Source organism: Vicia villosa, linkage group LG5 (assembly GCF_029867415.1).
Source record: "Vicia villosa cultivar HV-30 ecotype Madison, WI linkage group LG5, Vvil1.0, whole genome shotgun sequence".
Taxonomy (NCBI): domain Eukaryota; kingdom Viridiplantae; phylum Streptophyta; class Magnoliopsida; order Fabales; family Fabaceae; genus Vicia; species Vicia villosa.
Window position 1 is genome coordinate 82,762,052 of NC_081184.1, and position 27,091 is coordinate 82,789,142.

A 27,091-nucleotide genomic window follows, 5' to 3' on the forward strand; every position below is an offset into this window, starting at 1 on the left:
ATGTTATGATGATGTGTTGAATTGGTGAATACTATGAGTATGATACGTATGTGATTGAAGACATTTTACTTGAGTTGTATTTATGTAATATGAGAATTGATTTTGGGTGATGATAACATTGTTGAGCTATGATGTTATATGTTATTCGTGATGTGTGTAAATGTTTAATGCTAATTGGATGTATTGTTGATGATGAAATCATGTTGTGTATGTTGTGCAATGTTGGAAGAGATGTGATTATGTATGGTAAGAGGTTGAGATCGTCTTATTTGCATGAGTCTTGTTTGTTGCACACTTACACTAGCATGAGTCTTCGAAAGAGGCAATGTCGGGTAATCTTGCGAAGATTATTTGCTTGTCCCAAACCTAACGCCGAATGGGGTTTGAAAGCTTAACGCCGAATGGAGCTTTAGAGGTGGTTATCTAGTCTAAGAGATAGACAATCGGCTTGCCAAAATGGTAACGGAGGGATCCACATGCATATTGCATAGAATCACACTTGATTCGCACGTGTCGGTGTGAATTGTTGTTGATGTGTGATTATGTGGAATGATTTTGGTGGATATGCATATATGTGGATATTGTGATTGGTATTATATACTTGAATTGTGTTTCATAATTGTATACAATTGAGGATTGTGGTAATTGAATATAATTACTTGAAATATGGAGTTATGTTGTATGAGATAAACATGTGAATCTTGATATATTATATATGATGCGTGTTTATGCGAAGAATGATGAATTCTTGGAATGTATTATTGTTGTGTTTTATATTTCCCATTATTATGTTTATTTATAATGATTTGAATTCTCACCCTTCTGTTTGAATGATGTTCATTGCGACATCGCGCAGGTTCTGAAGAGTAGTGGTGCTTCGGAGGAGGCTTAGCTTGGAGTTTTAGATCTCCTTAGCGTGTTTTGACTAGGTAGTCATATTGTGCTCTGATCACATGTAACACATGAGATTTGGGTTTATTTTTATTACCTACGTTTTGATATTATGAGATATTGTTTTTCTCGTATGTATTTTCTATTTGAATATGATATATTGTTGATCGGTGATCTTTGAGCGGAGATGCTGAGATATGGTGAATGATGTATGAGAATCATTCGATTTACCATTTTTATTTGATGAAATGATTATTCCGCTTGTGGCTTTGCATGTTGTTTAATTCTGTGTTACTTGGAAATGACCATTGCATGTTAAAGTGTTATTTTTTGTTTAAAATGTGTGTAACGCCCTCATGTAGTGCATGCTTGTTACTCTGATATGTGGAATTGTATGCCTTGTTTAATAGTATTGTTTTGGGGGTGTTACAAAGAGCGATGTGGCTTTGCAGGCTCAGTCAGCAAAAGAAAAGAAAGACAAAGGAAGTTGGAATGACAACAAAGGTAGAGGAAGCTACAACAATTCGATTGGTCGAAATCAGCAAGAAGGAAGCTGGTCGAATCAAGGAAAATCCTTATTCCAAAGTAACTAAAGAGGTGGTGCTGTAGGTAGAGGAAGAGGTAGTGGTCGAAAGCCTGACAAAAGTCACATTCAGTGTTTCAATTGTCAGAAGTATGGTAATTATTCTAGTGATTGTCTAGAAAAGTATAAGAATCAAGAAAATGATGCAAAGTTTGCAAAACATGAAGATGTTGAAGGATGTTTGGGAAGTGTTGAAGGGTGCAAGTCTAAAAATGGTACATATGAATCATTAATAAAAGATGCAAAAAAGGACGTAGCAAAAGTGTTATGAAAATGACACAGAAACACTAAAAGATGCAGAAAATTGTTGTCAACAGAGTGATGCTGCCTATCACCTACTTTGTCTTCTACATACAGCCATCGGCTAACTTGAAGTACAAGTAGACTAAATTAACAACCCCCTAATTGTACTCATTGATCCACTCCAAGTCATCAAAATATCATAGGTAGATCACATCCACATAAATGATACTCTTGTCCTAAAAAATGGGTGTTCCAACCAAATGCAACAGGTATGTTCTTAAAGCGTATGCTATATGCTGCATAACCTGGTCGTCATTGTCATACCCCAAATTTGTCCTACCCTAATTATCTGGTTCACATTCATGCATATATTTCATATAGGTCATTCAACTCATGCATTCATTTCATTGTTACCATTCAAAGACTGGCAAGAAAGAGCTTTTATGGCAAAGATCATGGCTTTGTTCTCATCAAAGTTTTCCTGGATTGGGGTTTCCTCACTCTCAACTCAAGGCATTGGTGGGAGTATACAAGCTTTTAATTCAACTGGTCATCCTGGATTAGGGTTTCTTGACCAAAGTCAACCCAGTTGACTTTTTGGTCAAAACATTGGTCAAGAGCTGATTTTATGAGAAAAGACGGTATGATGGCCGTGTGGAGGCGTTTAGATGATTTCCATTGGTTAGAAGCTGATTTAATCGGGATTCCATTAAGATCGAAGAAAAATCAGAACAGTTGACTTTCGGGTCAAAATCAGGTCAATCACTCAAATATTGACTTTTGGTGGAAAATCGGTCAAGAAAAGTCAAAGGACGGATAAAATCGAGAGTTCGACAAAAATTGCCAAAAATAGAAAAAATATTAAGAATGGAAGGGTTTTCACACTTAGAAAAATTCTGGTTCTTAAAAAGTTTAATGAGCAGTCCACTTCATCACCAAGTTACACGTGGCAAATAACATGTTTTGGAGAAATTTCCAACATCAAAGTTGTTCCTCTCATGGAGGAGAACAACTTTGTAGTTGGACATTTTTTCATTTGGAACTTGGTTGAAGAGTTATCAGGGTGTGAAGTTGAAGTTTTTCATTTGGATCAAGTCACAAAGTTGGGCAGATTTCTGGGCATACGTGAAGCATTTCATCAAACATGTGATGTGCCATATTTGAAGCTAGTTTCAGAGCAATGCAAAGACCCTACAGATGCAAAAGTGGTATGTATATACTCTTTGCCATGCCCTCTACATAATGAGTCAAGAATTGAGTCAATTGGACAAATATTGAAAAGATTATGAGTCTCCAAAGTCACTGCCTCACAAAGCCAATAGTGTGCATCTGGCCAAGTCATGACTTGAGGCATGCGTGAAGCATTTCTACGAACACATGGTGGGTGCAATCTAAGACCAACTTCCATCTTCAATAGGTCTCCATCTTGTGCAAACTCGGTACTAAAGTATTCCTTGCTATGTCCTCTTCCCAATGAACCCAAGATCACTAAGGTTGAACATGTAATACTCAAGATAAAGTGACTCAAAGTTATGGCCTGGTCTAGTCACATTTTGGCCAAGGTCCCAAGCCAGACTTAGGGCACGCGCGTGGGCTGTTCGCAAGAGCAACACAACAAGTTCATGGTCCTTTTTTGTCATCCTTCTAGTCATCATCTCAAGACAACCCCAACATGGATCTTTCTCTTTTCCACACCCCCTTTAAACTGATACCAAATGCGGATCCGTTGGTGATCCATGGATGAAAGTGCAAGCTTCTAAAGTGAGCCTCACGAATGATGAGTGGGCAAGGCAAGTTGCATTTCCTGTTTCCACACTTAACCATGCAGCTTTCTCATTTCAAAAGTATGCAAAAGACTTACCATAAATACCACAAACTTGCTCATTAAGCATAGCTACACACTACTCCACAATACTCCATTCAACCATGCTATGCTACACTCACCCTCACCATACAACATATGGACTCACACTATAAAAGCAAGAACCTATACAAAATCACAACAACACGTTTCACTTTTCCAAATTTCTTCACATTCTCATTTCTCTTTCTCCTCTTCATTCTCCCATCGCTCTCCACTCTTTTCTTCTCTGAAAAGTTTCTTACACATGGTAACAAACTCTTAACCACCACCACCACCATAGCAACAAAACTCTTAATCACCACCACCGTAGCAACAAACTCCGCCGCAGCCACCTCCACGATTCGTCAACCATCTCTGAACATTCCTTCTATCACTGTCACAGCACCACCGTTGCCATCGCCACCTTCACAAAGATCCGGATCGGTACAAGACGCTACATGCTACCTCCATCAAGATCCAGCACAAGCTTCAAACGAAACTGAATTCGTTTCTTGGTAAAAGATTCACGGCAAGGATCTACATCAAGCACGAACTCTCTCATCAACTTGGAGCTTGGAGCCATAGGCTTTCCTCTTCGCCTTAGAGATCCGAGATTCTGAGCAGGTAAGTGCTCCAAACTTTCAAACATGCTAATAACATATGCATCAGATATCGTATGGCGTTATGTGTGTGGATCTGAACTTGTGATATCATGACGTGGAAATGTGATTTCTCTGGATATAGACCTTATTCTTGAGCTTAGTAGTTGGATCTGCGTGTTTGTTAGTAGTAGCATGAGTTATAATTGTTTGTGTCGAAGATTAGGGTTTTGGATACGTCTCTGGTTAGCGTTTTAGAGGGAGAATTAATAAAAACTAGGCTCGGATTCGGACTCAGTGTGGAATTCCGATTTGAACCATGGTGATTTCTTTATTTTCTGGGCACTTTTTCTATTCACCGGTGACACACACGGCTGGGGAAGATGACCGGAGGCGGAGCTCCGGCATCTGAGTTCGCTTTTGGTTTGGATACCGTTCGCATACGTGGTGCGTATAGATTGGACTGTGTTCCCATTTTGCTGCTATTTTGTTTTATTCAAATCATTGGGTTGATGTGTTGTCACGCTATGGTTGGCTCAAGCTATTCGTTTTTGTCTTTTGTGACTTAAATTCACTTGACCAGTTGATGCAGGTGTGTATGTTCATTCACGTTACGCTTCATGTCATATATAATAATAAATCACATGTGCTAATGAAATAATGCTGAATAAAAAAAATGAATGAAAACAATTGGATCAAACAGATGAACGCTCCACATTGGGCCTGGAACCTTTTTCTGAATCTCACCCCTTCGTTGCTAGTGCACCGCGTGTCAATGACTGGGCCTCCATGCGTCCCTGCTATCCGCACCCCCTGTAATTAGGCCCAGCTTGCTTCTTAACACAGTCTTAGTTCATTTTGAATTCTGCTAACTCACCCCCTGCAGTGTAATTTAGTTTTCATTTTAATTTTTGTGTTGCTTTTATTTTTAGCTCATAATTCCAACTTTAAATCAAGTAAAAAAATGCATAAAATCAATGTTAGATTTTAGGTTCACTTCACAATAGTTTTGTTACTTTTAGGTGATAAAAACATGATAAAACCATTAAAATTGTGTTAGATTTTTAGGTGATTTTTGAGAGTTTAATTCTTAGTCTTTTAGAAACTTCCCCATTAGAAACTCATAAAAAATGTTAGTTTTAGGATTAATAAATGCTAGATTTTTTTAGGTAATTTTGACATTAATCTTTTGACTTCTCTTTCATAAAAAACGCATAAAAATAGTAGTTTTTTTAGTTTCATTTTTGTACTAATGCTTGAATCGTTTTGTACTATTTCATGGTCATTTCTGTATGATGCTTGTATGATTTTATTGCTCTTATTCTTGGCCTTATTTTAGGCCTATTTTTGTTAGTACCTTTTACTGCTCCTTTTAGAATCCATTAGACTTAAATAGGAATTAGAACAACTTAGATTAGAATTTAGGATTAGTTCCCTATTGCATTCTTTTTCTTTTCAACTTTTAAAATACTTAATAAAAGGAAGATGCGAATCACATTAAGAAAGTGATAGAGAAACGAGTGGGATTCATTCCCTAATCTGTTTCTCAATCGCTTAGTGGCATAGAAACGAGTGAGATTCATTCCCTAATCTGTTTCTCGGTCACTACTTAATGGGAGAGAAATGAGTGGGATTCATTCCCTAATCTGTTTCTCAAACATTAAATAATGGGAGAGAAATGAGTGGGATTCATTCCCTAATCTGTTTCTCGAACATTACATAATGGGATAGAAGTGAGTGGGATTCATTCCCTAATCTGCTTCTCGATCATTATACATTTTATGTGATTCGAATCGCAAAGTAAATTCCCTTAAAAAAATACACAACCAAAAACACTTAAAACACCTAACAATGGTTCAAATTAAAACAAAGTAGAGAAAGTGGTGAGTGGCCCGGTATTGGGAACTGTTCATCACTCATTTACCCTAAAAGACACAAACCAATCTCTCTTTTTCTTCTTTCTAAGGGCATTGTTATTTCCGCTCAAACGCATCGTAGGCGATCCCTTATGCAAGAGCGCGAACGTTAACTCCGCCCAACTAAAAAACACAAAACAAACAGAAAATCGTGAGCCGAGCTACGGTAACTCTGATTCCTGAAAAGGATACGTAGGCAGCGGGGTAGGGCCCGTGCGAGTATAATTCTTTATTTTCCCTACATTTTGCATCCATTGGCATATAGGCTTAGACATAGTACACACCCTTTAGATAGAAACAAACATAGGTGGATACCATCGAGTACGATGGGCGTGAGGGGTGCTAGTACCTTCCCCTTGCGTAACCGACTCCCGTACCTAGATTCTCTGGTCGCAAGACCTTGTTCCTTCCTTTTGTTAGGTTTTCTGATATTCCTTTCCCTTATGGGATAAATATATTGGTGGCGACTCTGTTCATTTTTCGCGAGCGTGCGACAGTCATTACCAACAGTCTGCTCTCTGCTATGCAATTGTTGTGTATACAACCTCTCTGAAAATTGAAACCTAGCATAAGCCCCTCGAGTAGCTTTTAATTCCTTCATGGCTTCCCTTGGCTCAGCTTTCATATATGCAATTGTTTATACATGTTAAATTGATATAAATAAAAGGGTTAATAGTAGTTTACCCCCCTGTAATATGAGCGTGTTTCGGTTTACCCCCCACTGTTGCCAAAGGCAGGTTTTGGCAACGGTTTTTTTTGTAAAAACCGTTGCCAAAAGCTAGGGAGGGGGGAAAAGCAAAATTCGCTAACATTACAGGGGGGTGAACTACTATTTACCCTAAATAAAATTATTATTTTTAATGTGATTTTATTACCGTTTTAAATTGATGTTAATGATAATTAAAAAATTAATAATTTTTAATAGATGTTGAAACCGAATTAGTAAATATAGATATTATTAAACAATTTCTCTAAATCTATACAAAAATAATGCATCATAATTTTGTTACAAAATCATATAAAAAGATATCACTCATACTACAGAAATTAAGGAATAATCATCTACATTATTTTGGTGTGTAATGGATTTAAATTCAGTATAAAATTATGCAAATAAGAAAATATTATATGTTTAACGGAAAAAAATATATAAGATAAATATTATGTTTTTTAAAATATTTTTAATGTTTTATAGATATTTTTTTCTAAATAAAAAATGGTACTATTATTCTATAATAATTAATAAGTCTATGATTCATTTGAAAATGTTTTAGTTTTTAAAGAAAATTGTTGATTAAAAAAGAGAGAGATATGAGAGGGTACTAAATGGGTAAAATATTAGGAAATATAACCAAAATTGAATGAAAATCAGAAAATAGAAAACTAGAAAAATGGTTGATTAAAAGAGAGAGAGAGAAAAGATAATTGTGAGGATAATAAATGGGTAGAATATTTGAAAATATAACAAAAATTGAATGAAAATTGGAAATTAAAATTATAAAATATTATATTATTCTTTAAACAATTACTAAATTTATGATTTATTAGAAAATATTTTAGTTCTATTGAAAAATTGTCAATCTAAAAAGATAGAAAAATATGAGAGGGTAATAAATTGGTAGAATATTTGAAAATGTTACTAAAATTGAATAAAATTATGAAAAATCATATAAAATAAGAAGTACCTTGAAGCAACACAAATATTATGAAGTAAGTGTTGTTCCATACATGTCAAAAAATTGAACATTGTGAGTTGAATTTGACTAATTTAAGTATGAAAAATAAGTCTTGCATTACAGACCCCTATGGCCGCACACGATATTTATTTGACTATTGCATGTTATGATTGTATAAATCTACATTATTATGATTTTTCAATATTTTGAAAGATAAGATTTTATAAGAGGTGGGAAATTGAGTGAGAAGTGAGATATTGATGTTCGAAGAAAAAGATAATTATGAATTTTCAATATTGTGTAATAGTAGGTTTTATGAGAGGTGGAAGATCATGAGGTGGAAGGTTGAGTGAGATGTGTATTGATGTTGGAAGTAAAGAGATGGTTGTTAACTGAAGATTTCATTGGAAAAGTAAGAGATTGAGGTTAGGTCAAAAAGATGTTTAGATATGCCGCATCATATTTTTAATGATGTGACAACATTTGATTTAAATGGCATGATGTGACAATATTTGGTTTAAGTGACATCATGTGTTGAGATTCTATATATATATATATATATATATATATATATGTAAATAAAAAAAGTTAAGAAAAATCATAACCTTAACAAATATGAAGTCAGATTGATGTTGAGTGAGCTCTTTGATCGATTTGATGTTGATCGAAGAAGTTTTGAAGTGAGTAGAATGATTTTGAGAGAATATGAATTGAGAGAGTTTCAAACTCGAGTTGCTAAGAATTTGAGAAAGAATTTTGAGAAGTGGAGAAGGAGAAAGGGTCTAACGCGTTTTCGATTAAAACAACGGTCGGAGATGCATTTCTCCAAATTATATGGATATGTATTTCCGTAATTATTTCAACATTGCCTTAAGATCCGATTCAAGGAGGAATGTATTTGGGATATCTCCCAAAATGCATCTTCGAATTTTAAGAATACTTCTAATTTTTCCCAAAAGTGTGATAGCAATTTTTAGAGTGCCTTAAGTAATTCCGTTTTTTCAAGGAGAGTTTTTCAAGATATCGTAAATTGACTTGGAGGTTTGCTAAAGGCTAACTTGACTCTAGTTCCACTATTCAAGTTTTTATATATTAGAATAAAGTATGATTCAAACAATGCAAAGATATGATTCTTGATTGTATTATAACGTCGACACTCTATTGTGATAATTCATCAGTGGGATTAAAAAAGACCGACGAGAAATGTTGACACCCTGATATGATTCTACATTAGTGGATCAATTGTTATCAATTCAACACATATAACATAAGAGTGAATTCTAGATCGGTATAAATCTCCAAACAAGTGCATCAGTAAACAAAAAATATATACATATTTCTTTTATTTATTTCAATATAAGTAATCTCACATCATAAAAAAGTGTTAGACTCACAGAGTCATTTTGATAAACAATAAATACAAATTATATAAACAATAAACACAAGTTATATTCCTTTGATTTATTTCAATATAAATAAATTGTTATACCGTCAAGAACAAACTAAAAATAATGAGAAAGATTGAGTTTCTTAAATAAACACAAAAAAATCTTTCAATATACAAAAGAGATAAGAGAAAAGAATAGGAAAATTAGAATTAGTTATAATTGTTTTACTATTTATTTTCTCTATTAGGGTTTAAAGATTAGAAGTGAATAACAACAATCAATTCTCTCTCAACAAAATGAAAGAAACTATTTATAGACTACTGAGCTAACTTAAACAATAAATTAACTTAAATAATTGAGCTAACAGTCTGATCCAATTCAACATGCTAACAACCTTAACATTTTTTAACATCAACATGCGAAGAGACTTTGACTACATGCTTAACCCGTGGAAATACTAGAATTTGATCCTAATAAGTATACCTTACATTCCTTGATAAAAATAGAATGTATAGATGCTTATTAAACGTAAAGGAAAGTGTGGCTGTATAATGTTTTACTCTCTCCTTTCGGCTTCATCTACCAACCTAATCTTTAATAATTCATATTCCCAAAAGCCTATAATTCTTACTTTCAAAAACAATCAACTTTTATGTTTGAGAATCAACTATACCTCAGCTAGTGTCGTTGACAATTTAAAGACTATACTTCTGAACAATTAGAAAAAAGTGTCACATTTGAGTGGATACGCATCACAAACAACAAGGTAAAATATGTACTACAATTTTACACTAAAATTGAACAGATTCATAACTATCCATCATTGTGTGTAACCAAAAAGAATTCATCTTGTTAAAAGATAGAACAACACAACCAGCTTTTCCTTTTATGCTTTATTTACCTTTTATTATTGTTTCTTGTTTGAATTTTAACTAGTTTGTAGAAAATCATTTGTGACATCCCCACAAGACAAAGTCAAGGAGACAACATTAATTAGTTTCTACAAAAGGAGCACTATAGAGAAACAGTGATGAGTAAATGCATGATGTCTGTGTATGGCCATGTACGTTGCACTTGCACAAATTATATTTTGAGAAAATCCTAGTTTGAAAGTTTTGATTGGATGTGGAACTGCTTGCTCGTAGACGTGTTAAAGTAGGATTCGTTTTCATTCCGACATGTATTAAAACATCATCCGGAAAATAAAGTAGCTGTGTGTGTTCACACATATATTCTATCATGTCTAGGAGTTGAGTTTTTGACTATACTCACGTTTTTAAAATGCTGATTTCCTTTTTTTTTATTCAATTCATTTCCCGAGTGTGGTTTAAAATTTATGCACACGGATTTAATGTAATAATTTTATCATAAAATATTACATTTTTATTAATTTAACCTTATAAATATATTGGAAGTCGTGTATAAAATAATAATTAAAGGGTATAGTTGGAAAAAAACAATCATTACTATAATTGAAAAGTGAGAATGACATTCATTTTAAAACAAATTTTATTAGTTAAAACGACACTCATTTTGAAACGGAGGGAGTAAATAATAAGAAAAAGGAATATGCATTCACAATAAAAAATATTTTTACACTGTCCATCAATAAAAGACATGTATCCAATTAAAACAATTTTAATTTCAAAATACTGATATGATATGGTAAGTATAAGAATTTTAATTGGTTGTATGCGTAATATTGGTTTACATTGTTTGTGCATTACCTTTAAACTCATAAATAATTTGCTTCAAAAACCGGTTGGATATTAATGGACAACTTTTTCTCATATAAACTAATAAAAAACATGTGTGTACGCGAGGGTTCTCCTTTATTACACTCATTTTTCATAGATATAAGAAATTGTTGTTTTATTATTGTATTAAAAAATTATATTTGAGAAATTAACATCTTTTTGGAACAATAGTAGATTTTTCTCGTATATAAATATTATTTTTATTTTAACATCGTTTATAAATATTTGAATCAACAGTAAGATATATTAAGACTTCTAAGTCTCTCAGCCCTAATAGGGGGAACATCGACACCTTTACTTTGTTTACTAATACAATGGAGTCGTGGCGGAAAAATTGAGATTAAACTATTAATCAATTTAACTCGAAAAACAAGAGTCGCCACTAAACTTTATTATTTCCAAAGGTAAAGGAAAAATATCGATAAAACCCAAATCGTGAAAACAAAATGAAAAGAAATCAGGATACAAAGGTTGGTTATGCAAGGGTAAGGTATTAACACCTCTCACATCTAAGCTACTCAAAAGAAACCTCTTGAAAAATTGTGTTAGGCTAAAACGGTATTTTTTGCAAAAAAATTGGTGTGATGAGAAAATAAATGTTTTTTATTATTTTTTATGCTCGCCAAGACTTCAAGAGTCTCGTTCCTACGTATCCCCCATGTGCAATGAAGAAGTCAAAGCCTCGTAGTTCGTAGTAAAAATAACCACAGAAGTTTGTTGATTGATTTTAAATTGAAAAGATATTTCATCGTATATGAGTGGAAAACACAACTTGCCATCCACAAGTATGAGGGAGTGAGTAATTGCATCATCTTTATATGTAGAACTTTACTTGGAATATAATTTCTCACAAGCATGTCTCAAAATTCAAGTGGAAGATATCAATCACTTCACAACATCTTTTAGGGGCCTAGTGGTTTGTATCACTACAATAATTTGACTAATATCCTTCATTTTGAAAAGGTTTTAAAATAAAAATGCACAAAGGCACAAAAAGAAGTTTAATGAGGTTTGTCTTTTTTAGGTTTTTCGAAAGAGTTTAAAAATGCTTAAGTGTTTTATCATTTATTAAGAAAATATTTTCGGGATCACTTGACAAAGTCAATGTTTATTAAGAAAAGGTTTGAAGATTGAAAATAATAAGTTTTTGAAATAGAGAGAAGTTTTGAAAATTGAAGAAGTAGGTAGGAGATGAAGAGAATATCCTAAAGCATAAAGAAAAATGACATAAAATAAAAGGTCTCATTGTAAGGTAGCCCAAGAGAAATTCGTTGTGTGTGCAACTATACTAGGTTATCCGCTATGGTAGAGGTGTTTAGGAATGTCTCATCTGAAAAGCTTCGGGTAAATCACGAAAGCTGCTGTAGCAGCTGCAACAGGAATATATTATAAATTATTTTCTCTTTTTTTTTGAAGAGATTCATGGGCGAACGACGGGAATTGAACCCGCGCATGGTGGATTCACAATCCACTGCCTTAATCCACTTGGCTACATCGGCCCTATAACTATGTCTAAATTACACTTTCATTATTCTTTTCTTCAAAGTTATTACGAATCTTGATGGAGCAAACATTTGACATTAATCAAAATGAGCATTTCTTTCCCATTAAATTAAGCTACAAGATAAACAAGCAAGCAAGAATAGCATATGATCAGATGAATCCTTAAGCAAGCAAATGAAAACCAAGCATCAGATGAATTCCCAAAATCTTAATGTATAAGAGGAAATCTCAAGTCTCAGATGAAGATTAAAAGTTTCTCACGATCAAGCCAATTTTGGAATTGAAGTTTAAGGATCCAAATGAATCACAAGGTCTCAGATACAACATTTCCAAGTAAGAGAAACAACTAAGTCCTAAGTCCAAAAGTCCAAATACTCCTCAAGCTAGGGATAGTAATGCAAAGTCTACAAGAACATTAAGAATTTTTTAGAGTTTTTCCATTTTATGATGTTTTTAGTCTTTTTGAATAAAGAAAAAGAAGAAATAAAGACAATAGTCATAAAATAAAGGCTAGAATGTACATGAAATAAAATAAATTGCATTAAAGATAAAGAGCATAAGAGTAAAGTACATAAAAGTAAATGTTAGCACAATTATAGATCAATGTTAGTGCTATTGAGGAATCAACCGAATCGGGACAATTTAGCGTTATGTTAAGCAATCGTAAGTGTACTTATGTAGAAGTAACAACTATGTGAGGCCGGTCAATAGCAATTTAAGTGTTATACATGTTAGAGAAATGATACAAAATTATTCTCCTAAAAAATGCAGCACAATGTTTAAAACAAAACAAAAAGAAGGAGATGAAGAAAGAGAGGTGATCAAACACAAACCAAATTGAACAAGGGATCATCTATCATCAATTTCAATCATTCAACTTCATGATACAATGGGAAAAACTAATCACCAATCCAAAGTATTAAAAATGATCCAATAATCATTTAATCAATAGACTTGAAATGTTGAACGTTTATACAACCAAAATATCAATCAAAGACCAATAGAAATTGATGAAGGATCAATCAGCCAAGTTAATTGAAAGTCAAATCAAAAGGGGATCAATAAAAAACAATTAAAATCAATTAAAATGGTTTTCAAAATGATTTTAAAAAGAAAAACCAAAGATGCATCAAAACATCAAATAAAATTCAAAAAAATTTGAGAAAGTCAGAAATACTCCACATAATATGATCTCAAAAGTTTGAGAGAAAAAAATTTGAAAATGAGTGAAAATAAATTTTTTAATGGAAATTGAAAAGAAAATAGCAAAATATGATAAAATGATTTATTAAATTCTGGAAAAAATACTTGTAATAAAAAATATTTTTTATGATTTATGAAAAAATTTGGAGTGAAAAATATTTTGGGATCATTAAAAATTAAATTCGAGAATTTAAAATAAATTAAAAAATGATTTAAAACATAAAAGAAATTAAAAAACCAACGGCTAGCATGCATGTCTTAATCTGATTGGACAAATTCAAGCATTCCCCACCAAAGTGCGCGAAGACCATCATCTTCAATCTCTGAACAACAATTTTGCAGGTCCATGAAATTGTGGTGTTAAGCTCAAACACCAAACGTGCATGCTCTTACACACATCATCATTCATGTCTCTCTGCATTAGAGCCATTGATTGTATCTACCTTTCTAGTTGAACCTTCAAGGTCTGAAAATGGTGGAATCGAGTTGATGCTTGCAAAAGGTTTCAAACTTCTGTAATGGTTCAAGTAGCTTCAGTTGATGCCGATGAAGTTTTCTAGTAGGAGATTAGAAGTTAAAACACCTTGAAGTTGGAGAATCAATTTTCTGGTTTTTTTTTAGCTTTTTGGAAGTGAAAATGGCAGAGCTTGTGTGGCTTTCAAAGCTTGCAAATGAAGGTAAAAGACTCATCTAATTATAGGAAATGCAATGAGTTCATAATACCTGCCAATTGAGATCTCAAACGTGTGAACCAAGTGAGATATTTTTGATCTTGAAATGTGTGAAATTGGCATGATTCCAAGTCGCTTTGAAAATCAAGCATGAAATGTGTGAAATTGGCATGATTCCAAGTTGCTTTGCACTCTCTAAGATGCACTTTATGGTAACAACTAAGTTTGCACATGTATTGGTGGTCCCAGGTGAAGTTTTGGATGATTACAAGTTATAGGTCACGTCATGCGTGAGGAATAGACTTCATGTCACCATGTTTGAGCTTAGGCCAAATCAAATCGCCTCGTGCATTTTGTAATTTTCTTTGAGCCAAATGATCTTATCATGGCATAGAATAAGATGCAAAAAGAACCAAGTCCAAAGGATGCTTGAGTCGAAAATGGCATGAATGCAAAGTTGAGGTTATGACCTGAAAAACTAGGTTAGGCATTAGGACGACCCGGTCTTGAACCAAGTTTTGTGCATAAATGACCTTAAGTACAATTTAAAATTTTAGATGCTTAGGTGAAAAATTGGTGTTTAACCCTTAAAGAAAAGTTGTAGAGGAGCTCAAATGTGACATTTGGCTCAAAGAAGCAACTAATAATGCTAAGAATTGAGAAAATTATGGTGTTTGGACCAAATGACACGCCATACTTGAATTTTGGCCAACCTAACATGCACCAACTTGAGATTTTTGCAATTTCCATGCACCCAAAAGCCAAATTATGATCTCTTGAACCTAAGGAGGAGAAAACCTTGACTTGCCCTTTGAATAAATTGAGAAATGATGGAGATGACGTGAAAATAAACACATGAACCAATCTTGAAGCCACTTGAAATCAAAGCATCAAACTTTAACTTTTCTTGACCAAATGAACTTGAATGAAGTTTGAGATGAATATGGCCTAAGATTATAGGTCATGCCTTAAAGAAAAAGTCTCCTTTGACCAATAGTTGACCGTAACTTTGACTTTGGGGATTAAAACCCTAATTTGGAAACCACGCTTGATCTTTGCAAAAACTTTAACCACAAACCAAGTTTCCTTGACTCTTTAATTATATTTAATCATGAAACGAGATCCTCCTAGGCATTGGCCACTCCCTTTCTTCCATGATTGCAAAACCCTATCTTTTACAATAAGAAAAAGAAAGCAACAAACCTATTTTTTGTATTTGAGTAATGGTTAGGAAAGTTAGTTGATAAAACATAAGCACATACGATGCAAAAAGAAACACAAATGTGCTTGGTATTCTCCCCCAATAGATAAACCCAAGGATAAGGGGGATATGAGAGTGCCATGCTTGTGATCTTGAGTTAATGCAAATGATATGATAGGTGGAATCTTAGGGGTAAAAATTAAGGTAAGATAGGTGCTTCTATTTAAGTTTCTTCTATCCGGGGATATGAAGATTGAAATCTTTGCATCGACTAGATTGAAGAGACTTTAATACAGAAGACCTAATTTTTAGCTCTAAGATACCGCACAATGCTTATGATATGAATGAAAATGGCCAGACTCTATGAGGAATACACTGCGGGAGGCGAACACTGTGGGGTAACCCATGATACTGATTCTGCTGGAGAAAAACTTAAACAGAGTCATGTAACATCCCAATTTTTATTAATTATTTTCTTAATTATTTTATTAATTATTTTATTTGATGTTTTATTAATTATTTTATTTATTTAATTATTATGTTATATGAGAATTATTTAATTATTTAATTATGTGTGTATTTGTGCTATTGGGTTAATTAAGTTATTAGGGAGATATAACTAATTGGGTCTAAGTGGTAGAAATATAATATTAGGTGGATTGGTGGGTTATGCCCAATTAACTTAAGAGAAGATAGTAAGGAAAATAGGGTTTTAGAGGTTACACTATCTTTTGGGGAAAAGAGAATAGTAGAGAAAGAAGAGGAGATTTGGGGGATTCTTGAAGAAGAAGGAGATTGATTCAAGGTAAGGGGGAGAATTCCATTATCTTGATTATATATGTATGCAGTGTGTAGTAGTATGATAAGTATTTATCTCTCAATTTCATAGATTTCTTAATGTTAAGGTTTGTGTTGAATCAACGAGATTTTATGATTTTGTCATGTTTAATGTGTTATATGGATGACCCATAATTAGAAACATGAATAGGAATCCATAACATGTGATAAATTGCTGTTGGAATGAGTTTTGGTTGCTTAGAATCGGAGTTGGGTTGGTGTTGGGGATGCTGAATTTGCATCAGTATTTTTCTGGTTTTGGTGTTGTTCGTCGGGCGAGCATCTGGCTTTGTCGGGTGAGTGCGTGCTCACATGTCTACGTCGGGAGAGCGTAGCGGGCGAGGGGTGGCCAAGTTTCTGTTTGGAAGCGTCGAGCGAGCGTGTCAAGCAAGGAGGAAGAGAAGTTAATTCATGTGTTGAAAGCTAATAAGGAAGCAATAGGTTGGGTTCTTTCCGATCTAAAGGGGATTAATCCAGCTTATTGTATGCATAAGATAATGATGGAGGAGGATTTCAAGCTGGTAGCTCAACCTCAACGCCGCTTGAATCCTACGATGAAAGAGGTTGTAAGAAAGGAAGTGGTGAAACTACTAGAGGTCGGAATGATTTATCCTATCTCAGATAGTGCTTGGGTGAGTCCATATCAAGTGGTACCAAAGAAGGGTGGAATGATCGTGATCACAAATGAGAAGAATGAATTGATTCCTATAAGAACGGTGACGGGGTGGAGGATGTGCATAGATTACCGAAAGCTTAATCAATTGACAAGGAAAGATCACTTCCCTTTACCTTTCATGGATCAAATGTTGGATAGATTGTCGGGTCAAGAGTTTTATTGTTTCTTAGATGGTTATCTCGGATACAACCAAATTTCGGTCAATCCGGAAGATTAAGAGAAAACGGTGTTCACTTGTCCCTTCGGAATTTTTGCTTATAGAAGAATGCCATTTGGGTTGTGTAATGCACCGGCCACTTTTCAAAGATGTATGCATGCTATCTTCTCGGACCTCATTGAAAAGACAATGGAAGTTTTCATAGACGAGTTCACCGTTTTTGGAGCATCGTTCGATCTTTGTTTGAAGAATTTGGATATCGTGTTGAAAAGAAGTGCTGAAACTAACTTGGTGCTTATTTGGGAAAAATGTAATTTCATGGTTACCGAGGGCATTGTCCTTGGTCACAATGTCTCTTCCAAAGGCATTGAATTTGATCGAGAAAAAGTTGAAGTCATTAAAAAGCTACCACCACCATTGAATGTCAAAGGAATTCGAAGCTTTTTGGGTCATGCGAGATTCTATAGGAGGTTTATCAAGGATTTCTCAAAGATTGCAAAGCCATTGAGCAACTTGCTCAACAAAGATAAGCCTTTTATTTTTGATAATGCATGTTAACTAGCTTTTAATGAATTGAAACACAAATTGACCACTGCACCCATAATCATAGCGCCCGATTGGAAACTTGATTTTGAACTAATGTGTGACGCTAGCGATTATACGGTAGGTGCAGTGTTGGATCAAAGAAAAGGAAATTTTTTTCATGTTATACATTATTCTAGTAAGGTTCTTAATGAAGCACAAATCAATTATGCAACAACTGAAAAAGAACTACTAGCTATTGTATATGCATTACAAAAATTTAGGTCCTATTTGATTGGTTCGAAATTTGTTGTGTACATTGAACATGCAGCTATAAAGTATTTTCTCACCAAGCCGGATTCAAAGCAAAGGCTCATTAGGTGGATTTTGTTGTTACACGAGTTCGACCTAGAGATTCGAGACAAGAAAGGAGCGGAAAACTTGGTGGCGGAACATTTGTCAAGTTTGGTGAATGAGGAAGTGACAAACAAAGAAGAAGAAGTTTTAGAGTCCTTCCCGGATGAGAAGTTGTTTATGGTGCAAGAAAAGCTGTGGTTTGCGGACATGGCTAATCATAAGGCATCAGGATGGATACCGGAAGATTTGAGTAAGAATGCAAGAAAGAAGTTTCTCCATGATGCAAAGTTCTATGTGTGGGATGATCCTTACTTGTTCAAAACGTATCTTGTGGCATTTTCATAACTCACCTTATGGTGGACATTATAGTGGATAAAGGACGGCGGATAAAGTTCTTTAATCGGGATTCTTTTGGCCTACTTTATTTAAAGATGCCTACCTACATGCTCAAAGTTGTGATAATTGTAAAAGGAGTGGTGTAGTGAAAAAAATTAATGAGATGCCATTGCATAATATGTTGGAAGTGGAGGTTTTCGATTGTTGGGGTATAGATTTTGTTGGCCCGTTTCCACCATCGTTTGCTTGTGAATACATTTTGGTGGCGATTGATTATGTTTCCAAATGGGTAGAAGTTAGTGCGTGTGCTAAGGCGGATGGCAAGACCGTAATGAAATTCTTGAAGAAAAACATCTTTACTAGGTTTGGTACCCCGAGAGTCCTAATTAGCGATGGAGGTTCACACTTTTGTAACACTTCACTTGAAAAAGTCTTGGAACATTATGGTGTGAAGCACAAGGTTACAACACCCTACCATCCACAAGCCAATGGACAAGCGGGGGTATCTAATCTTGAGATCAAAAGGATATTGGAAAAAACAGTTTCTTCTTCAAGAAAAGATTGGGCGCAATGGTTAGACGAGGCTTTGTGGGCCTATCAGACTGCTTACAAGGCACCGATTGGTCTCACTCCATTTCAAATGGTGTACGGGAAGAGTTGTCATTTACCCATGGAGTTGGAACATAAGGCATATTGGGCTTTGAAGTTGCTAAATTTTGATCCTAAGTTAAGTGGTGAAAAAAGGAAGCTACAATTGCATGAGATGGAAGAGTTGAGACTTCTTATGAATCCAACAAAATCTACAAAGAGAAAGTGAAGGGATATCATGACAAGAATATAATGGAGAAAGACTTCAAGGAAGGACAATTGGTGTTGTTATACAATTCTCGATTGAAGTTGTTTCCCGAAAAGTTAAAGTCCAAATGGTCGGGGCCGTTCAGAATCAAAGAACTGAAAAATTATGGAGCGGTTGTTCTTGAAAATCTGGCAGCAAGTGAGAGTTGGACAGTGAATGCTCAAAGGCTCAAGGTTTATCTTGGTGGCGAAGTCGACCAAAGTTTGGAAGCCATTCTGTTCTTTGATCCGTGAAGCTACCATGAACCGTCGAGCTGACCGACGTTAAACAAAACGCTAGTTGGAAGACACCCCAACATTGTAGGTATCTTCTATTTTCATGTGTTTTGGATGTTAGGGGATCGGCAGAGAAAAATCGGGTGGGACAGGTCTGATGCAGAAGCTAGAAAACCAGATTTTCTGTCATCCGCTTAGCGGAGCTCAGTCCGCTAAGCGGACCTGCGAAAAATCAGAAAAAAAGAGGGCCCAATGGACCATACCCGGTCCAATGGCCCAAAATCATTTTCCTTGAGTGGCTGAGCGGGCAACAACCCTAGTTCACCACTTTTTCACAAAATTTTCAAAAGTTTTCCCTTCCCTCTTCTTCTCCACTACCCTAACTTCTTGATTTAAGAGAAGCTCTTATTTTCTGTCAATCTCAGTGTTTTTGTTCCGATTTCTACTAACTCAAGGTTTGTGAGCATTTAATTTTATTATTTTTTTAGTTTTAGATTGTTAAAGATTAGGGTTTATGTAGAAGTTGTATGTAATTAGTGAGTATTTTGTGAATTAGAAGTAAGTTGTTGTTCATGGATGTTATTTTAGGAATAAAATGTTTGAATTGCTTTGATTAGGGTTAGGTTGTGTTAGGGTTTATTAATTTTGAACTTATGTGTAAGTCATGATCATCTTCATTGTGTTTTCCTGCTACTTTTATGTGTTTGGTGAGGGTTTTGAAACCCTTAGACTGGATTCTGCTATCTGTAGCAATTTTTTCAGAAAAATCGCAGGTCCGCTAAGAGGAACCTGCTGAACACAATTTTTTTTTTCTGTCATCAATGAGCAGTAATGGCTTGTGATTTGTTTTGAGCTTGTTCAAGGAGACTTTTAGGGATTAATTAAATCTGATTTTGATGTTGTTCGGTGCATTTGTGTTTGAATTTTGCAGATATCGTCAAGATCGAAAAGAGGTAAAAGAGCCCGACAAAGCTTAAGTACAAGCTCCGACACCGCTCCTGCACCACCCCCTTTTGAAGGAAATAGGTTCATGGGGCCTTTGCAACAAGAGAGGTTTGAGAAGCTGTGTGATAGGAAGATATGGAGTGAAAAGATCTTCAACCTACCTTCTACTGGTTTGTATCGGGAATTCGTAGAGAATATGGAGACCTGTGGATGGGGGAAAGTTCTATCACCTATGACCCAAATCAATGTTGATATTTTGCGTGAATTTTACGCCAATGTTGTGCCAGTGGAAGGTGTCAAGTACACTTTCAAGTCTTATGTGAGAGGAAGGGTGGTATCTCTTACAAGGGATGCGATTAATAGCTACCTAGGTGATCCATTACAACTCCCTCCAAATGGAAAATGTGCTTATGCTAGGAAGGCGGAGGCTAGAACTTGGGATCTTCAGGAGGTCGCAAGTGTGTTTCCCTTTTAAAACAAAGGATTCACTCTTAATCTTGCTGGCTTACCTGCTAGGATGGATAAGAGTAATATGAACAAGACAGCCCAACTTTATCTGATTCTTCTGTTGCACAACATTAAACCGAGGAGCCACAATTCTGACCTGACCATTGATATTTCGTGCCTTCTCTATTGGATCACGAGTGTATGTGAGGTAGACGTTGCTCAGATTATCTCTCAGGAGATGAGAGATGTAGCCTCCAGTGCTCATAAACTAGGTACCAAACCTGCAACTCAACTAACCTTTCTCGGATTGATTATGGGTCTTTGTAGGCGAGCTGGCATGGAGATTCTGAAGGTGGTCAGTATGAACATAACGAGTGTGGTGGATGAAGCCTATGTCTCTAGGTATTGTGCTCCTAAGGTAGCTCCGAGAAACCAACCACAACCACAGGAAATGGCTCCTCTAACTGGCAGGTACAATGAGCAGTTGGCTTGCAGGTACAACTGGGCATATTTTAATGCTAATAGAAGGTCACGAGCCATGATTCATGACTCCATGACAAAGCTTTACCGCCATCAGTGCAATCAGGTGGATGTTCCTACTTTTCCTACGAATGAGGAATATGAGGCACATTGTGCTTGGGCTGAGGACAGGCCATTTTTCAGAGAGGGGGGTGGAAGATGAGGATGAAAGAGATAAGGAGCGGGATGGTGATGCGGAAGATTGAGGATGATGATGATTTGATTGTGATGTTGTTGTTTATTTTATGTTAATTTTTCTTGTCATGATACTTTTCCTTTATGTTGCTTAAGACTTAGTAGTTTATGTTTATTTTAAGTTTGTGGGAATATTTTGTTCCATCTATTATCGGATGAGGTTTTGTGTACTTTGGTGGCCATAGGTGCCACCCAAACTTATTTTGTGGGCAAGTTATGCTTTTGTTTAATTAATATTTTATGCTTTTGAGTATTATAGTATCTCTTGGGAAATTTATGCCTTTGTTTATTTATTATAGTATGTTTTTAAGTATTTTTGCTTAGTTTGTTTAGTTATTAATTAGATTGTGCTTAGTGTACATAAATAAGAGTTCCTTTATGTCAAGTTAGTTTAGTTATAGTTTGGTTAATAACTATAGATTAGGTTGTATATATTGTATAGAGTATGTTTATTAAAATTTTTTGTTGTTTGTCCTTGAAAAGATTGCTATGCTCAAAGAAGTAGTGTAGATATCAAGTGTTGTCGACATCAAATTTGGATGGTGATGATAATATCCTTGATAAGGTACATGCAAAGGTAAGAATTTTCTTTCTTTGTAGATTATAGTGTGACTATGAATTAGGAGCTTTAAACAAAATTTTTGCCACATAGCATTTTGTAAATTTTGTTTCTGTTTGAATCAAAAGTAGGACAAAACCATAAATGTGAGAGGTTCCATTGTGTAGAAAAATAAGTGTGCTCTAGCAATTGGTGTTAACTCAAATAATTCATGTTTAATCTTGATTTGTTATGAGACATTAGAACTTAGAAGGGATCGAGACATTTTTTTGTGTATTACAAGAAAAACCACCACCTAAAAGGCTACCCGTGAGAGTGCGATCATTTGTAACCAATTTTGAGCCTTTAAATATTTTTTGTCAAGTGAATCAAATAAAATTGCAAAAATTAATAAGTATACCACTTATTTAGTTTGTTGATGGAAAAGAAAAGAAAAATCTTGATTCACTTGAAAAATTTCTTTGGTAAACACCTAACCCAATGACAATTGAACCTTGAATGGAAAGCATTAATGTCTTGATAGGATGAAATGTTTAAAGTTGGGGAGAGAGATCTACTAAAGACATGAAAAAGAAAGAAAATGGTGGTACAATTCATTCTTTGGAAAAGAAAAGAAATGAAAGAGAAAAAAAACAAAAAGAAAATAAAAAAATCAAAAAGATACAAAGAAATAAAAGAATGCATTATATGTTGAAGAAAAAAAGGGGTAACAAGAATGTATGAATTGTGTAGATAAATAAATGCTTTCCATGATTATTTACCCTTTTCGTTTCAATGGCCGTGTATATAACTTGTTTGGAACCAAGCCAAGTTACAACCTGATAAATCCCTCAGTGATCTTTGTTTATTGTTTTGTGTGCATAGTATAGATGAATATATGAATTATTTTGGATGTGCACCATTCCTAGTTGTCGCACGCTCGCGAAAAATGAACAGAGTCGCCACCAATATATTTATCCCATAAGGGAAAGGAATATCAGAAAACCTAACAAAGGATAAGAACGGGGTCTTGCGACCAGAGAATCTAGGTACGGGAGTCGGTTACGCGAGGGGAAGGTGTTAGCACCCCTCGCGCCCATCGTACTCGATGGTATCCACCTATGTCTGTTTCTATCTAAAGGGTGTGTAACTATGTCTATATCTAAATGCGAAATGAATGCAAAATGTAGGTAAAATAAAGAATCGTACTCGCACGGGCCCTACCCCGCTGCCTACGTATCCTTTTCAGGAATCAGAGTTACCGTAGCTCGGCTAAAGATTTTCTGTTTGTTTTTGTGTTTTTTAGTTGGGCGGAGTTAACCCTCGCGCTCTTGCATAAGGGGACGGCCTAGGATGCAATGGAGCGGAGATAACGGTGCCCTTAGGTGCCAAAGAGGAAAAAGGAAAAGAGATTGGTTTGTGTCTTTTAGGGTAGATGAGTGATGAACAGTTCCCAATACCGGGCCACTCACCACTTTCTCTACTTTGTTTTAATTTGAACCATTGTTAGGTGTTTTATGTGTTTTTGGTTGTGTATTTTTTAAGGGAATTTACTTCACGATTCGAATCACATAAAATGTATAATGATTGAGAAGCAGATTAGGGAATGAATCCCACTCACTTCCATCCCATTATGTAATGTTTGAGAAACAGATTAGGGAATGAATCCCACTCATTTCTCTCCCATTAATTAATGTTTGAGAAACAGATTAGGGAATGAATCCCACTCATTTCTCTCCCATTAGGTAGTGACCCAGAAACAGATTAGGGAATGAATCCCACTCGTTTCTATGCCACTAAGCGATTGAGAAATAGATTAGGGAATGAATCCCACTCATTTCTCTATCACTTTATTAATGTGATTCGCATCTTCCTTTTATTAAGTATTTTAAAGAGTTGAAAAGAAAAAGAATGCAATAGGGGGGACTAGTCTAAGTATTATTCTAACCTAATAGTTATGAAAGAAAACTAGCCTAAAGTCATGTTATTGATTAGAAGTCCTAAGATCTAAGGGACATACAAAATAAAGGCACAATTACAAGCAAAATCAAGTAATACGATGATACGAAAATTACCCACAAGCATGAAATCACAAGTCTAAAATATAGTACAAAAATGAAATAAAATACTACCATTTTTATATTGATTTTTATGGGAGGAATTGAATTACAAATCAAGTAAAAGACTAAAACAAATAGCCTAAAACTAATATTTTTTATGAGTTTTTAATGAAGGAAATTAAGTGTCAAAATTAACCTAAAAGTCTAACAAACTAGTGATTATTTAATCTCTAAAACTTAACAAAATCTTATTGTTTTTATATGTCCTTTTTATCTAAATCTAGAAAGGAAAAATACTAAAAGAAAAATTAATCTAATTATAAAGACATGAAAATGGGGGGTTCAGACTGAAAATGGTGGTGCACTAGATGATTTGGCGCTGGGCCCAATTGGATGTTTTTTTGTACGATTTCTACCAGCAAAAAATGTTGTACATGGGCTCTTAGAGGGGTGTGGGTAGCATTTCGTGGTAAGGCCCATGGTTATGTTCAGATTTTAACAATTTTCATCAATTAAAAATATAAAAAATAAATTAAATAAAGAGAAAGAAAAGGGAATTAGGTTTTACCTGGAAGAGACGATTGGGATTCTCGTTCAAAAGATCTATCTTCTTCTCCACAAAGAAACGGCGCCGGAGCTCATGTCTTGACCTTCTTCAATCGAAACGGCGCCGGAGAAATTGACCTTCGAGCAGCACCTCCGCGCGGCGCTATCTCTTCTCTCGCTCATCTCTTCTCTCAGTCTCGATCGCTCTCACTCTTAATGCTCCAATTCGGTAAGGGCAATCCGGTGCTTCTTCGATTTCGTGATGATGATGAACGTGCGCAAGATAAAGATGGTTGTCAATAACAAGAAATTCAAGTAAGCACCCGCCTTAATCTTTTGATCTTGTTTTCCGATTCACACTTCTTCTTCTTCTACTACGGATTGACGTTGTTGTTGTGTTGAGTTCGAGTACGAATTAGAGAGAGCGAGAGCACGAGAATGGCATCACTGAGAGCTTTATTGTTGCTGTGTGTTGAGAGGATTGAGGGAGGTGTAGCTCTGTTGATTAGAGTTTCAGAGGTTAAAACTCTAACAACAATGGAAGTTGAGCTTTAGTGAGAGGGTGAGGGAATTGAGGTAGCAGAGAGTGAGAAGAGAGAGGGTGATGATTGAGAGGGTGAGGATTATGGAGAGTGGTGCGTGTGTTCTTGTGGTGGAGTGAAGAATGGCCGAGGAAGAGTGAGGAGGCGATGATGTGTGAAAGTGAAGGTGAAGGATAGCTGAAGGTTATGAGATGAAGAAGTATGGTGAATGATGGGAAGGTCAGGGGAGAAACTGAATCAGAATGGTGGAGGTTTGAATATATAGAGATTGAGAGGGAGAAAGAGTTAGTTAGAGAGGAGTTTGAACTGTTGGATTGGAGGGAGTTAGTTAGAGATTAAGGGTGAGATTCTGAGTTGGTTATGAGAATGGAAACTGAGTTAGAAATAGGTTGTTATAAACTGATTTTTCTGTTAAGAATTCTGTTACCTGTTATGTGTTAGAAGTTTATTATGAATCTGTTAGGAATTAGTTTGAGCTATTGAAGGTTAGTTATGATTGAAACTGAGTTAGTTAACTGTCAAAATTAGTTATACAGTTGGTTACAAACTGTTATAGAAGTTAGTTAGGTGGTTATTCAGTTGGGCAGTTAGTTGAAAGTTTGTTAAGTTAGTTATGCTGATAGTTAGGTTAGTTTGAACTGATGCATATGTTTTTTTGGATTGAAGTTAGGTGCAGTGTAAATGATGATAAACTTCTTTTGGCTCAAATCATGAAGAGGGAAAATAGAAATAGCAGACTTGCTGTGGCTGGCTTATTCATGGCATTCTTCTATGCTACAGGTTGGTAAGGTTCACCTCGAAATCAAACATTTGCTTATTGATTGAAATACCCTTTTTTTATATGCTGAGCTGGGACTTTCTTGTATGCAGGGGTTTTGTTACAGTTCGGGAGATAAACTTTAAAAGCTATGGATGGACAAGATTCAAGAACCAAATCACTGGTTCCCGTTGGAAGGTCGATGCTGCCTCAAGCTATGTTGCGCTTCAAGAGGATCTTTTACTTTTTGAAACTCGGCAAGCGAACGTGAAGAAGATTCCAGATGCCCCTCTGTAAAAGTGATGGTAAGGAAGTACTTAACGTTTAGACTTTTGCGCATTGGCTTTTTCTCATCAAAATTTACTTTCAAAAACAATCTCATGGGTGTCCTTCATCTGTTCTGCATAGCTTGGACATCTTGTGATTAGTGTTTGCACATAAGCTGGCTGCAGGCAGAATTTGCGTATACCGTTAGATCTAAGTCTGAATTTAGTTCTATATGTGGCTGAACTATGCTAAATTATGATTCTGAACTGTGACATTCTGATATTGCAGGTTTGGAGCATCATGAGGAGTGGATGTCGCGGCTGAGTGAGTTTAACTGCTATGGTTGAATGGGATGGGACTGATTTGATGTTGGCTTGATAATGCCGAGTCGGATTCAAGAGTGTTTCGCTTTTTGTGATTTGTTTTTTGTTATGTTTAGGTGTAGGTTATATACAGCTTGGTTTAAACTTGGATGAATTGTTGTATTGGTTTTTGGTATTGTATGGTTTTTGTAATGAAATTTTTGTATAATTTTTTGAATGAATAATTTTGGATTGGAATGATTTTGGAACATGGCTTTGAATAGGTCTTGAGTAATTGTTGAATGAATTATTAGTGTTCTTGATACCTTGTAGTGAGATGTCTCTGGATGGTGGATGAATGAATATTCAAACCATATATGCAAATCTTGAACGGTGTATGCTCTTTGTACTTCGACCCACCTTGAACAAATTACAAATAATGGAATCATTTGGACCAATGTCTCGAATCCATCCACCAACTAATGAAGCCTTGATTTTAATCCATCCATCCATGTTAATTTGTATGACAAACAACAAACAATT